This window comes from Macrotis lagotis, chromosome 2 (genome assembly GCF_037893015.1).
Source record: "Macrotis lagotis isolate mMagLag1 chromosome 2, bilby.v1.9.chrom.fasta, whole genome shotgun sequence".
NCBI classification, from domain to species: domain Eukaryota; kingdom Metazoa; phylum Chordata; class Mammalia; order Peramelemorphia; family Peramelidae; genus Macrotis; species Macrotis lagotis.
Window position 1 is genome coordinate 306,308,350 of NC_133659.1, and position 14,247 is coordinate 306,322,596.

Here is a 14,247-nt window from a genome sequence, read left to right on the forward strand (position 1 = left end):
AAAGACTTATAAGGAAAGTAGGTGGCACAGAGCATACAAATGCTGGGTCTGAACTTCCTAAATTCAAATCTGGCCTCTGACACTTTCTAGTTGTGTGACTCTGAGCAAGTCACTTAGCCCTGTTTGCCTCAGTTTCCTCATTTGTAAAATGAGCTAAAGAAGGAAGTGGCAAACCACTCAAGAATCGTTGCAAAGCAAAGCCCAGACAGAATCATATAGAGTTGGACACAATTGAAATGACTGAACAACAGTAATAACAAAAAGACTGCTGTGAAGTTTCCCAGGATGTTGTTGCGGATGACTCCAAATTTACAAACCAATTGGGAAGTTAAAAAACGGAGAAGGTTTGGGGGTGGGGGGAAACATTGAGCTTTGGGCATGTTATATTTGAGATTCTTAACCTAATTAGAGCTGTTTGGTAAGTAACTGATGATGCAGGAATGTACTAAGGCTGGGTCATAGGATTTGAAGCTCCCTAAAGTCTGTGGAATCGGTGGCCACACCCAGTTGGATAATTAAGTTTTTCTGTTGGCTTTTCTGAAGCCTTCCTGATGAATCAAAGCAGAATTTTTGACATCAGTACTAATCTGTGCTCCTGGCGTGGATTAGACTTGATGACTCCCACTCTTCCTTCTCCTTCAAGTTTAACAGGAAGGGATCTAAACTCATCTATACTTCTTTGGGCACTAATAAAGGGAGCATGGCATTGAGGAAACAGCACTCAATGGAAAGTCCAGAGATCAGGGTTCAAATCCTATCAGAGCCAAGGTTCATTCAAGCCATGGCCTCCAGGTCCCTCAATCTTTCCACCATTATTATTGTTAGTCCCTTTTTTTCAGGCATGTTTGACTCTCCATGACCCCATTTGATGTCAGCTTTTTGATTTTTGTGTTTATAAGCTCTCAGCACCTATAAGATCATTAAAATGCTTCTTGATTAAACTGATGGGACAATGGACCAGAGTTCCATGAATCCAAGGACCCTCCATAGTGGTTAGAAGGATGCTCACTAAAAAGTAGCATCTTGAACTTCTATGAGAGGACTTGCTCTCCTTAGAGGATGTAGTCTGTTGAACTATAACTTACCAAAATGCCAAATGTTTTCTGATGTTTCCCCCTTTCTAGTTAGGGGGATTAGTTCAACCTGCTGGCACCTAGCCTGTGACTTATCCAGAAAGAAATGTTTTTCTTCAGACTGAAAAAATAACATACTTCAAAGTAGGAGTTCATAATTGGGTTTCATTGATACATTTAAAGGAGTCTACGAATTTTGGATATGAAAAAGTACATTTTTGTTCTCATTTATTGAAACTTAGTATTTTCTTCAGTTATCTAAAAAGATGATACAAAAAGGAAGTCCATAATCTTCACAAGGCTGCTGAGATGAACACAAAAACAGTTATAAGACCCCTCAAGGGGAGGGAGCCTCTTTACAGAGATCCTTCAAAACTCTGGCAAGGCATTAATCAAAATTAGATTAACCACCAAGAATCAATATGGAGTCAATATACTGGACTTTGGACTGGCTGGGTAGGAAGTACTGGATAGACATACCCATCATTGAAGATATTTTTATCTCCAGGAAAGATTAGGAAGCAGAGTCTGGGTGGATTATACCCCAAGGGAAAAGCCCAGAGAGGTGCATTTTCTGCTTAGTGTCCCTGGATAGGGAGTACAATGCTTCATCATTAAAACTCTCAGAAGTTAGAGATGCATTGAGGTCTGAAAGGCAGAAACAGGCCTGGGCAAGCTACTGATCAGGCCCTTCTATAATTGAGTTATCATCAGAGAAAAGAATCCCAATGTACTTTGAGGTTGATGGAGGCTGAAGGAAGGAAGAAAGCTAGGAAGGAAGGAAGGAAGGAAGGAAGGGAAGAAGGAAGGGAGGGGGGAGGAAGAATTGAAGGAGGGAGGGAGAAAAAAGAGAAAGGAAACAAACACTTTTTATTAAAGACTTAACACTATGCTAAACTTTCAAATGCAAATAAATCTATTATCCTAAAAAGGAATCTGTCTTTGTGTCCTAAAGCAAAATTGTTTGTGTCAAAGATGTCTTATTGCTGTATCATGTAGTACAAATAGCATAGTTAAATAGGAATAATAACAATGACACCTACCCCGCCTTCCTCCCCCCAAAGCATTTATTAAGGACTTACTACGTGTGACAGATTCTAGAAAATAGCTCGCCAAATGATGTTGTTAGAAGTGAAATCACAAAGGGATAAGTTAATACCTGCCAATGTCATTTAAGAATTCCTTTTGTATTTATTTATAATTTAAATTTATGTTATAGAATATTATATCATTTCACCTTATAGCATAGCATTTAATATATATTATAAATATACATTTATATTTTAAAATTTGCCATAACCATATGTATATGTGTGTGTGTGTGTGCACTTATATTTACACTTATTTCTCAATTTATCCTTACACAATCCAATGAAATGAGTTCTCATTGTTCCCCATTTTATAGATGAAAAAATCTAGGCTTAGAAAAATTTCTCAAGGTCACACAGTGAAGGAATTTTTGAGGGAGCATTAAGTCTAAATTCAGAGCTATATGGCAGAACTTTTTTTTTCTTTCCTTCCTTCCTCTCTTCCCTCTTTTCTTCCTTTCCTCTTTTTTTCACTCTGTCCTTTCCCCCTTTCTTCCAAGACTGAGAGCTCTAGTCATTTTGCCTCTGATGGGCCTCAGGTGCCTGCATATATGTTTATTTTCAAAATTGCTCCATGACTTAGATCATTCAACAATGATAGATAGCGTACTAAGGTTTGCAAAGTGTTAGTTTCTTTAAAACTCTGTGAGGAAGGTATTGGCCAAGATTGTCATCCTTGATTTCTAGATGAGGAAACGAAGAGATGGAGAGAAATAAACTGGTATAAAAGTGAACATCCAGGTGGAGATTCATTTTTTTCAAGTTAGAACTAGGAGAGGCTAACTGGGGCTTTGCCCCTATGCACTGACGTTTATAGGACATGAGCATTTGAAGTCCTAGAACACCATAAAAACAACTTTGGACCTGGTTCAACAGAGTAATTATTTAGAACAATAAGCTGCCAATCAGTGGTGATTCTTCTTCTTTTTTCACTCTGCCAAGGATGGGTATATATGTATATGTGTATATATATATATATATATATATATATATATATATGTATATACACACACATATATATGTATATATATATACATATACACACATATACACACATATGTATATACATATATATGTATATACACACACATATATGTATACATACATATACACACATATACACATGTATGTATATATGCATACTATACATACATGCACACATATGCATACTATATATACATATACATACTATATACATACATATATGTGTGTGTGTACATACACACATGCATACATATACATACATACTAAGGAGGACTTCACCTGAGGTGAAGTCCTCCTTAGTCTCTATCTGGCTTGTTTCTACCTTCCAGGAGCACCACCACCTTTCCACCCCCAACTGGTTATAATTTGTATCAGATAACCTACACACAAAGATCACTAGCTACAGCTCTCCTTTCCTAACTTCTTATCTCAAGTCATCTCATTACCTTCGACTGCATCTAGAATCCAGGTTGAGAGTTATCAGGGCCTCCATCTTCTGGTTTCCCTATGGTTTCCAGGCAAAACAAGCTGATGCACTGTGTTAGCTAACAAAGTGTGCACTAATTAATGATGAGTCAACTGGTTCAGATAAAAGACCCTCCTTAATGAGGTATCATGGCACACACTTTAGAAACATGGAGAGAACATGAATTGGGAACCTGCCCTGAAGCAGTCTTCTAGTTATAAGGCAGACCTCAAATGTAATGCTAAATTTTGAGGATCTGCCATTTATTATACCTTTGGAATGAATCACTGAATATCTATGAATACGATTTTGCATCTCCCATCATATTCTCCCAGTCGCCTCCAATAACAAGGGAGACATGCTGAGACTCTATCTTAATAAGCAGAATCTGGAACCTTATTGCACCCTACCATTTGGATGTGTGGTGGTAATGGAGTGGAGAGAAGGAAAACAATGACCCATGCAAACAGTCACCAGATATCTAGATTTAATTTCTTTAAAGTCTAGAAAATCACTCTACATGCTAAAGGCCCAGGATGACTATTTTAGAAAATAGTTGAAAAATCTCCTCACATTGCTCAGAAATCCAATTGTGGAGTCTGCAATTCACTCCTTAGCACAGGCTCAGCATTCCTGGGATTCTGCCTAATCCTGCCTCCTAGTCAGGATATGTCAGGAGGAAACCAACATGGTCCTGTCATTGTTCTTTTTTATTTATAGCTTATTGTTTCAAAGGATGGGAAGGATGATCTTTTAGGGTTACACATGAGTCTTCATGAGCAGAGTGGCTGAGCACTTTTAATGAACTCCCATTCTGGGATTTCAAGATAACTTGCCCTCAATTTCCAAGAAACATCTAAAATTCATTCAATATTTTTCATGCTTAGAACCAACTATCTTTGTTATTATTGATTCAAAGCTATTTTCTTACCAAAGCAATCTAAGTATCTCCTATTTTAATAATCTTCCATATTTAAGTGGCTGTCTGTGGTATTAATTTTCTGTGAGCCCCAATTTCATCATAAGTCATACAAGGATGGCAGTACTCCTATCTACTTCCACAGGGATGTTATGAGTAAAATGCTCTGAAAGACTTAATAAGACTATAGAAATCTGAAGTGTAGTCTTCAAAGATTAATCCCAAGTATATGGTCTGATAGAAATGATCAGAAGAGGATATTCTCCTCCCCTGCCATGGAAATTTTTTTTATTAATTTTGCATATATTTCTAAAATTTAATTTTTTTCATCACTGGATGCATTTTATCATTTGAATGGATGGCCCATCCAAGATTAGCTTCTATTTTCTTTGTATTTGTTCAGGTATTTCTGACCTTTCTGACTCTCCATGACCCCATTTGGAGTCTTTTTGGTGAAGCTGCTGGAGTGTTTTGCCATTTCTTTTGCTATTTTATTTTATACAAAAGGAAACTGAGGCCAACAGAGTTAATTGACTTGCTTAGGGTCACACAACTAGTAATGTTGGATTTGAACTCATGAAGAGGAGTCTTCCTAACTCCAGGCCAGGCAATCTATCCACCTATCTTGCCCCCCCTTTTTTCTTTGTGTGTGTATGTATGTGTGTATGTATGTATGTATGTATATATGTGTGGACACAAAAATGCAATATATATATATCGCATTTTTGTGTCCACATCTATTCCATTAAGATGTAAGGTCCTGGGGTAGCTAGGTTGTACAGTAGATAGAGCACCAGCCCTGGAATTAGGAGAATCTGAGTTCATGTCCAGCTTCAGACACTTAATAATTGTCTAGCTCTGTGACCTTGGGAAAGTCACTTAACCCCTTTGCTATTAAATAAAAAAAGGTCTTTGAGGGCAATGACTCTTTTCCTTTGGTTTTTGTTCCCCAGTTAGCTTAGCTGAGGTTCTGTTCCACAGTCAGTACTTAAAAAAATGCTTTTTGATAAATTGATTGGACAATCATGATCTTGGGTTGCAAAAACTGCCTGAAGGAGTCCAAAGGAAGAAAGGCCACAGGAGGACATTTGGCGAATGTTTGAAAATATCCCAGGATCATCTGAGAACAGAGTTTAGCCTTCCTGGGACATCTTGGCTGAGAGGTAGATGAACATCTGGATGTACAGCTGATTGCTGAAAGAATATCGTCTTATCTAATTCAGCAGTTCTTAAATTAGAATTTATTTTATGGACTACAAAGAAGTTGAGATCAAAGTAGTTGGTGATATAAAAACATAATATTAAATAAGAGATCATTTGAGGAAGCAAAAGAGTACTAACAACTGCAGGGGTAGGAATGGTGGGAAACAAGGAAAAGTTGCTAGTAGAAAGTGACCCAGAAGCCTAATCCATGAAGACTAGTTTGAGGGATCACTCCAACAATTCCAGAAGAATTACTCTTTTTTTTTAACTTTGCGATTCTTTTGAGTCCTTAGAAGTTAAGACCAACAAAACCTATGTCTGATAGACTTAGAGAAGGTAGTTTATCATTTAGTAGTCTACTGACCAGCCCAGGGTGACATAAGCAGGGTGTATTTAAGGCAAAATTTGAACATGACTCCATGACTTCAAGGTCAGCTCTTTTTCATCATACGACAATCTTAAAATATTATAGCCCTTATTTTTTTTAGCCCTTATTTTATAGACAAAGAAACAAAGGTTCAGACATGTTAAATGACTAACATGCCTATAATTTAGTTCCTTTCAAAATATTTTGACTTTGAAATACACAGTTTGATTTTATTATGCAGTCAATTTAAGCAAATAATTATAAATTCACCAAATACACCTCTATAGTCACAATTTTTAAGATGAGGGGCAGCTAGGTGGCATAGTGGATAGAGCACTGGCCCTGGAGTCAGGAGGACCTGAGTTCAAATCCAACCTCAGACATTTAATAATTGCCTCATTGTGTGACCTCGGGCAAGTCACTTAACCCCATTGCTTTAAATTAAAAAAATTCAAGATGAAACCAAAGCCAAGATTTAAAACAAAACTATAAACTTTTATCCCTATTAGAAAAAACCACACTAAACCACCTTACTAGTAAATCTTGTGGAAATATGTAGTTCTACTGTGTAGTTGATAACTTCAAAAAAGTTACAGAATGGTCATGAGGAGCATATTTCCATACTAAGTGGAAGAGTCAATATTTCACCCCAAATCTCCTGACCCTAAGTCCAGTATGGCTTCCATTAAAGCTTTCATGTTCTCCCTATATGTATTACAATTACTCAATTACTACAAATAACACAAAACTTGAAGTGCTCACATTATTGTATATGTCACTTGGGTTGGAATCATTTACCACATTTTACATGATCATAACTTTGATGACTACAAAGTTGAATACATGTGAACACCAAAGGAAAAGAATCATTGAACTCAAGGACCTTACATTTTAATGGTGGATGTGGTCACATTTATAAAAGATACATATATACAAGACTCAGGTTAATGGTACAGTGGATAGAGCACCAAGCCTAAAGTCAGGAGATTCATTAGTCAAACTAATTGGGACCTTGCTGTCCACTTCACAGCAGAGTTTTCTATGATAGCATTATAGTATCATGAATCTAGAATTGGAAGGAACCACAGAGTTCATCATGCTCAAGCATCTTGTCTTTTCCTAATAGAGGAAAATAAAGTTTAGTATTTACATGGCCATAAATGTAGGAACTATCAGAGATATGATTGGAACTCAGTTGTCTGACTTCAGAAGCAATTCTTTTTGTATCAGCATCCCTTGGAAACTATAATAGAACCACCTGGAACTGGAACCTACCTTCCTTTCCTGCCTCTACAGAGGGGCTTGCAGAGTCCAAGAGTGGCTATAAGAATTAGGAGAGATCTCAAAAGCCTGAATCTGTTGGGAAGCCCATTTACCACTTGAGAAAGAAGAATATTCTTCTAGCTGACACAGAGAAGACTATCCAATCCAAGGCTATCTTGGTAGCCACAATTCTCCTTGGATTCTTAGCTGTGGGATTTCCCATGTCCCACGTGGTCCAAAGTGCGTGGGGGAGGAGGTGGGGGAAAGATTGGATGGGTGGTGAGTTGAATTTTGCAGTTGCAATGTTTAATTTTGAAATTCTTTTACAATAACATTTTAATACCAGTAAATTCCATTTTCTATAAATCCATAACTATTTGTTCAAGTCAATCTTAAAACCATTCAGCAGATAGCAATGCTCGTTAAAGGAGAACACATCAGGGACAGAAAATGAGCTTTATTAAGAGTTCTCTTCCTCAGTCCAATGCCACTAAGATGATGCAAATGCTCTTAGAAATTATGCTGTGTTCCTAGGTATTTTTTTTTGGAGAGGAAAGAAAAAAAGAGCTGCCTAGCTCAGCAGAGAGTGGTGATGACCTAGCACATATAATCATTGAACAATACTGCAATGTGTGCTAGTTTGGATGATGTGATCAATAGCTTCACAACCATGAAAGCAAGAAAACATTATCTTGCAATCCCTGTTATTATAGAGATAGCTGTGATTTTGCTGCACTGTTGGGAGGGGGCTTGGCAGAGAGAGCATGGTGTAATGCAAAAGAGGACTGGACTTGGCTATGATGTCTGGGTTTCAGTACTGTTTCCAAATCCTTAGGGTTAGAGGGGCAACATAGGGACTTGCTGATCCTGGGACCCTTAATAAATCCCTTAAATTCTCAGTGTTCTAATCAACTTCCTAAAAGGATAAACTGCAGATGAGATGTCAGTCTACCTTGGCAGAAGACATTATTTGCAGGTTCTCTATGCTAATGAAATCTTAAGTCAAATTCCTGTCTCTATCCCAGCTCTTACAAGCTATGTGACTTTGCAAAAGATTGTATCTTTATAAGCCTCAGTCTCCTCATCTCTAAAATGGGGAAGCTAATCCTTGGGTGATCTCGTTCACACAGTTCTGAGAAGAAGGTGATTTATACATCAAAGTATTATATAAATGCAAATTCTTATGACGAAACTTCTAAACTGAAATAAACTAGTCTTTTATTTTTTTAATTTTTTTTTTAGATTTTTCAAGGCAATGGGGTTAAGTGACTTGCCCAAGGCCACACGACTAGGCAATTATTAAGTGTCTGAGGCCGGATTTGAACTCAGGTACTCCTGACTCCAAGGCCAGTGCTCTATCCACTGTGCCACCTAGCCAAAAATATGCAACACTTCACAAATTTGCGTGTCATCCTTGCGCAGGGACCCTGCTAACCTTTGTATCATTTCAATTTTAGTATATGTGCTGCTGAAGCCAGAACTAAACTAGTCTTTTAGAAAGTAAAGTTGCATTTCTTGTTTGTGGAGAAGGGAAGAGAGGGATGGCATAATGTTCCAACCTTATTTTAGGACACATCAATGTCTTGGCTTTGCTCTGCAATAGACCTTTTGAGAAAAATATTATGAAGGGTCCCTTTGCCAATTGGTGATGTACCAGCAGCCAAAGTCAATGTCTATTTTGCTTTTGTGACCATTTATAAGCATCTCTCTCCACTGCCACCCCCTACAAAGTGATGCAGCACATTGAGGCATCTTATTTTAACACTCTTAAAATAATATGTTATGGCACTAATTTTTATTTTAGTTGTCAACAATCATTTTTGTAAGGTTTGGAGATTCACATTTTTCTCCTTCCCTCTTTTCCCTCCCCCTTCCCCCTTGACTGAGAGCAATCTAATAAAGGTGATACAGGTATAACTATGATAAACATATTTCCATATTTATATTATGACATTCTAAAGATACTACACCTAAAAAGTTATGCCTGTATCAGCTAAAATAGAAGAGGTATAGGATAACTGGAAAAGAATTGCTCCGAAGTCAGAGGTTTGAGTTCAAATCCCATCTCTAACTTTCTACTATGTAATCTTGGACAAATTTTCATTGTATTAATCAGAGTTTTCAAACCTTTCATATAGTAATTTACCTTTAATAAAATGTTCATTGTTATTGGATGCATTCTTCTCCTTGTTCAGCTCAATTCACTCTGCTACACTTGATACAGGTTGCCCAGGTTTCAGAGAAACCTATCTCAAAATCTCCTATGATACAATAATATTTCATAACATTCATAGACCAAGATTTTTTTTCAGATATTCCCTATTTAAAGTTGAGGAAAACAAGTTTATAAAGATTAAAGGACTTGGGGAGGCTAGGTGGTGCAGTGGATAGTGCAACAGCCCTGGAGTCAGGAGTACCTGGGTTCAAATCTGACCTCAGACACCTAATAATTACCTAGCTGTGTGGCCTTGGGCAAGCCACTTAACCCCATTGCCTTGCAAATCATTAAAAAAATAGATTAAAGGACTTAATCAGGGTCATACACCCAGTAAGCATCCTAACTAGAATTTGAATCCAAGTCTTCTTGATTCTAAGTTCAATATTTTAGTAATAGATCTCTGATTCTCTGATTAATCTTTATGAAGCTGTTCCTTCCCATGCAAGATCTGTGAACCTCTGTCCTGTGACATAAACTGCCATGACAACATCTAATTTCCTTCTGACAGTTTGTGAAAGATACACCCACTCGGGAGTATTCATTCTCTCTCTCTCTCTCTCTCTCTCTCTCTCTCTCTCTCTCTGTCCTGTCTCTCCCTCCCTCTTTCTTGTCTCTCTCCACATATGGAGATATGTATGTGTATATTATATACACATATGCACATATGATATATACATATGCTTATAGATTTATGAGTATATACACATATTTCTCATTATATATATATATCCCTCACAGATTTCATCTGTAGAAATGTATATAAATATAGTTTCCTATGTATCATATTTTTTCGTGTTTCATATACACACATATACATGAATCTTTCATATATATTATATATGCATATATATACATATATACATATATATATACATATATATATATATATAATGTTGTGAAGAAAGAAATAATAAGATTTGGCAGTGAATTGGTGATGTCTATTCTTGTCCATGTTCTTCCATAAATCTTCATCTACCCAATTCCCTGGAGACCTTTCTCTAAGTTTTCAGTATTTTGTGGCTATCATTGCATCAACTTGGTTATCCATCTGTTATCACATGCTTTCATTATGTAACCAGCCCACCTTCTTTGCTGAAAATACTTGTCTGTGATGAAGTGGATTTCATAGATCCTAGCTTGCAAGTCTTTCTTGATATTATGCTACAATGTGCTTACGCCCACCATGCATCTTTCCATTGCCCTTTGACTCAACTACCATGTTGATTCTTCTGAGATCAATTTTTCCACAATTCTCAGCTGTATCCCATTAACTAGAGAATACTCATATTGAAACAAAGGATTTTCATGTCACGGAACATCTTAGTTCCATTAAAAATATGACAAATTTTAAAAAATGAAATCCAGCCCATTCTGATCATTTCATTTAATTCGGTGGCCTACATTGTCCATCTGTGGCATCCAGAGGAGTGCAGAGAATATGGGCTGAGACCACCCTGGTGTGCACATTTGACCTTCACTCCATGCATACCTATCTTAGCATGAATTTATATACAATCCACTTAAACCCATCATGCATCTTTCGATTTCCATTGTACTCAACTCAGCACACAAAATGACATGACATAAATATAACAAGTTCAATGCAATGCAGTAGAAGCAATTATTAACTATCAACTCCATTCCAGAAATGGAGATTATATATATATATATATAATATATATTGCACCAAAAGAATGGAAAGGCTAGCTGTTATATGAACAGCAACCAGCAAGAAACTTCAAGGACTAATAGGAGAAGATATCATTGGGGAATTTATCTTAGGAAGAGAATGCAAGTTGATCATATGATAAGGAGATGGCAGATAGGTTGCCAGTATTGGTATCCTTGTAATGTCAATAGAAAAACCAGTTATGATGGATGGACTCTTGGTAATATTCATATGGAAAGGCATGGAGATGAGTCCCATGGGATGAGCAAGCATATAGAGGTTGTAGTTACATCATTAGAATTGTTAGGATCAAAAATCCATTTGAATATTTGAGTGTATGCAAAAGGGATACATAGCAGGTAAGTGGCATTTTGGGATTCTCAAAAAATTGTGATGATTGTTCAGTCACTAGCAGAAATTTTGAAAAATTGTGGAAAATGAAACAGCTATGACAAAATTAGAGAAGGGGAAATGTTTTCCTGAATTTTTAAAAGAGAGTCAACGGACAACAGGCTAATGATCTTAACTTCAATTTCTTTTTTTTTTTTAGGTTTTTTGCAAGGCAAACGGGGTTAAGTGGCTTGCCCAAGGACACACAGCTGGGTCATTATTAAGTGTCTGAGACTGGATTTGAACCCAGATACTCCTGACTCCAGGGCCAGTGCTTTATCCACTATGCCACCTAGCTGCCCCTAAACTTCAATTTCTAACCACATCCTGAGATGTACCATTAAAGGGATGGAAAATAAGAATGTAGAGAAAGAAGTGGTTATCATAGAAATCTTCTATGGCTGTGTCAAAAACAGGTCATGGTAGTTGAATCATACTTTCTTTCTGAATAAGGTGATTAGATCAGCAGATCCGGGAAATGTCCTCACTCTCATTTGTCAGTTTTAGCAAAGCATTTTAAAATGATCTCATACTATTACTTTGAAAAAGATGGAGTGATATGGGTTAAATGTTAGTCCAATGGGGTGGGACCAGAGCTGATGAATAGTCAGACTCCAAGAGAAGTCATTAATGATTTGGTATCAATTTGGAAGAAAGTCTTTAGTGTAGTGCCCCATCTCTGCTTGGCCTTATGCTGTTACATATTTTCATAAGTAATTTGAATAAAGATATAGGAGGCATGCTCATCAAATTTGCTGGTGATATATAGACAGTGGGGAGAGCTAATAAATTGCTGGCAAAGTCAGGATGCAAAAGAATCTTGAAAGGCTACAACACTAGTTTAAATTCAATGAGATGAAATCCATCAGGGATAAATGTCAAATTTTACACATTGCTGAAAGAATTTACCTTTAGATTTCAGATGGTCCAGGCAGAGTTAGACAGCAGGTTGTACAAAAAATAAATTGGAGTGTTTCAGTGGACTGAAAGCTTGACGTGAGCCAATAGTGTACTGTGTGATGTGATAGTAAAAGATCTTGGGCTGCATAGAATCATTTTATCCAGGAGTAGGGGATTACTAATGGTGGTGTTGCTTTCTGCAATGATCAGACCTAACAAGGTCACCTTTCAAGTATATTATATTTTCTATGAGAGGGTTTATAGGGTGATCAATTCTGCACCCTGGATTTCACAATAAGCTTGAGATTAGTCAGAGAATGATACCTAGAACTGTAGGAAGTGGGGAATCTTTGTCTTGAAAGATAACAAGACTGTCCAGAAGCTCTTAAGGTGAGATGTATGAACTTTAAAACTAGGATTTTATGATAAATCTATCTTAATGTAATTGGTTTTCTTTGTAATTCCATGTGTTTTATTTTATGAGTTTTGAAATCTGATCCTGAGAAGGGGTTCCACTGGATTTCTCAGCCTGTGTAAAGGCCATGACCCAAAAAGATCAAGAATCCCCAAAAGTGGAAATAAGATAAGCTTATCATTGTCGATGTCATTGCTGTTGTTGTTCAGTCATTTCAGACATATCTGACTACTGATGATGCCATTTGGGGTTTTCTTGGCAAAGATACTGGAATAGTTTGCCATTTCTTTATCCAATGACAAGCTATCATTTTCAGGTATTAGAAGGGCAGTCATGCACAAAAGACATTAAGATGAGTTCATCTTAGTCCTAGAGGACAGAAAGAGAGCAATGCAACATTTAGGTGGTGCAGAGATGATACAAATTTGTTGGGTGAAGGAGGGGAAATTTTACTAATGAGAGCTGTTTAAAGTAGAATTCAACCATCTGTATCCAGAGAAACAACTGTGGAGTCTGAACAAAGACCAAGGACTATTAGCTTAAATTTAGAAAAAAAACTGATATCTTATTGTCTGAGCCTGTTATGTCTTATATTTTATGTTTCTTCCTTAAGGATATGATTTCTCTCTCATCACACTCAATTTGGATCAATGTATACCATGGAAACAATGTAAAGACTGACAAATTGCCTTCTGTGGGGGGTGGGGGGAGGGAAGTAAGATTAGGGGGAAAATTGTAAAACTTAAAATAAAAAAATCTTTAATAAAAAATGAAAAAATAAAAGTAGAATTCACCTCCTTGAGACATTATGAATTTCCCCTACCTAGAGGTCTTTGAACAAAAGTCAGACAACTACTTTTCAGGTATAACACACAGGGGATTTTTTGTGAAGTTATAGATTAGATTAGATATCCTCTGAGATCCCTTTCAATTCAGTGATTCTATGTGAAATGGATGTGTTTAGATTAAAGAAAAAAAAGGCCATGAAGGTGATTGATAGTTTCTTGGCCAATCCACGCTTCACTTGGTTGTCAAATTGCTCTTTCAATAGTACAAATCTGATCATTGTGTTCCCCTTATTTAGTAAACCCAACTGTCTATTCCCAGAAGAATCAACTATAAAATCCTCTGTTTTTTTTTCTTTTAAACCTGACCCTTTTCTTACCTTTCCCATCTTCTTATTCATTATTGCCCTCCATATACTCTGCCATTGAGTGACAATGTACCTCCTTACTTTTTCTCCCATACAACGTGCTATCTCCTAACAGTATTTTCACTGTCCTCCATGGATG

General features: G+C 36.9%; 1 long non-coding RNA gene and 1 other non-coding gene across 3 annotated transcripts in view; one reads left to right on the top strand and one right to left on the bottom strand.

The window, feature by feature from the left end:
- Positions 1-13,631, top strand: part of LOC141515181 (uncharacterized) — a 107,721-nt gene extending 94,090 nt beyond the window's left edge. For both annotated transcript variants that reach the window (XR_012476236.1, XR_012476237.1), the window contains exon 3: positions 11,801-13,631. This is a non-coding gene — a long non-coding RNA (uncharacterized LOC141515181). The remainder of the gene's footprint in view (positions 1-11,800) is intronic.
- On the bottom strand, positions 8,741-8,844 carry LOC141515681 (U6 spliceosomal RNA). Its single transcript, XR_012476439.1, has one exon. It is a non-coding gene; the product is annotated as a U6 spliceosomal RNA (small nuclear RNA).
- Positions 13,632-14,247: the final 616 nt, after the last annotated feature.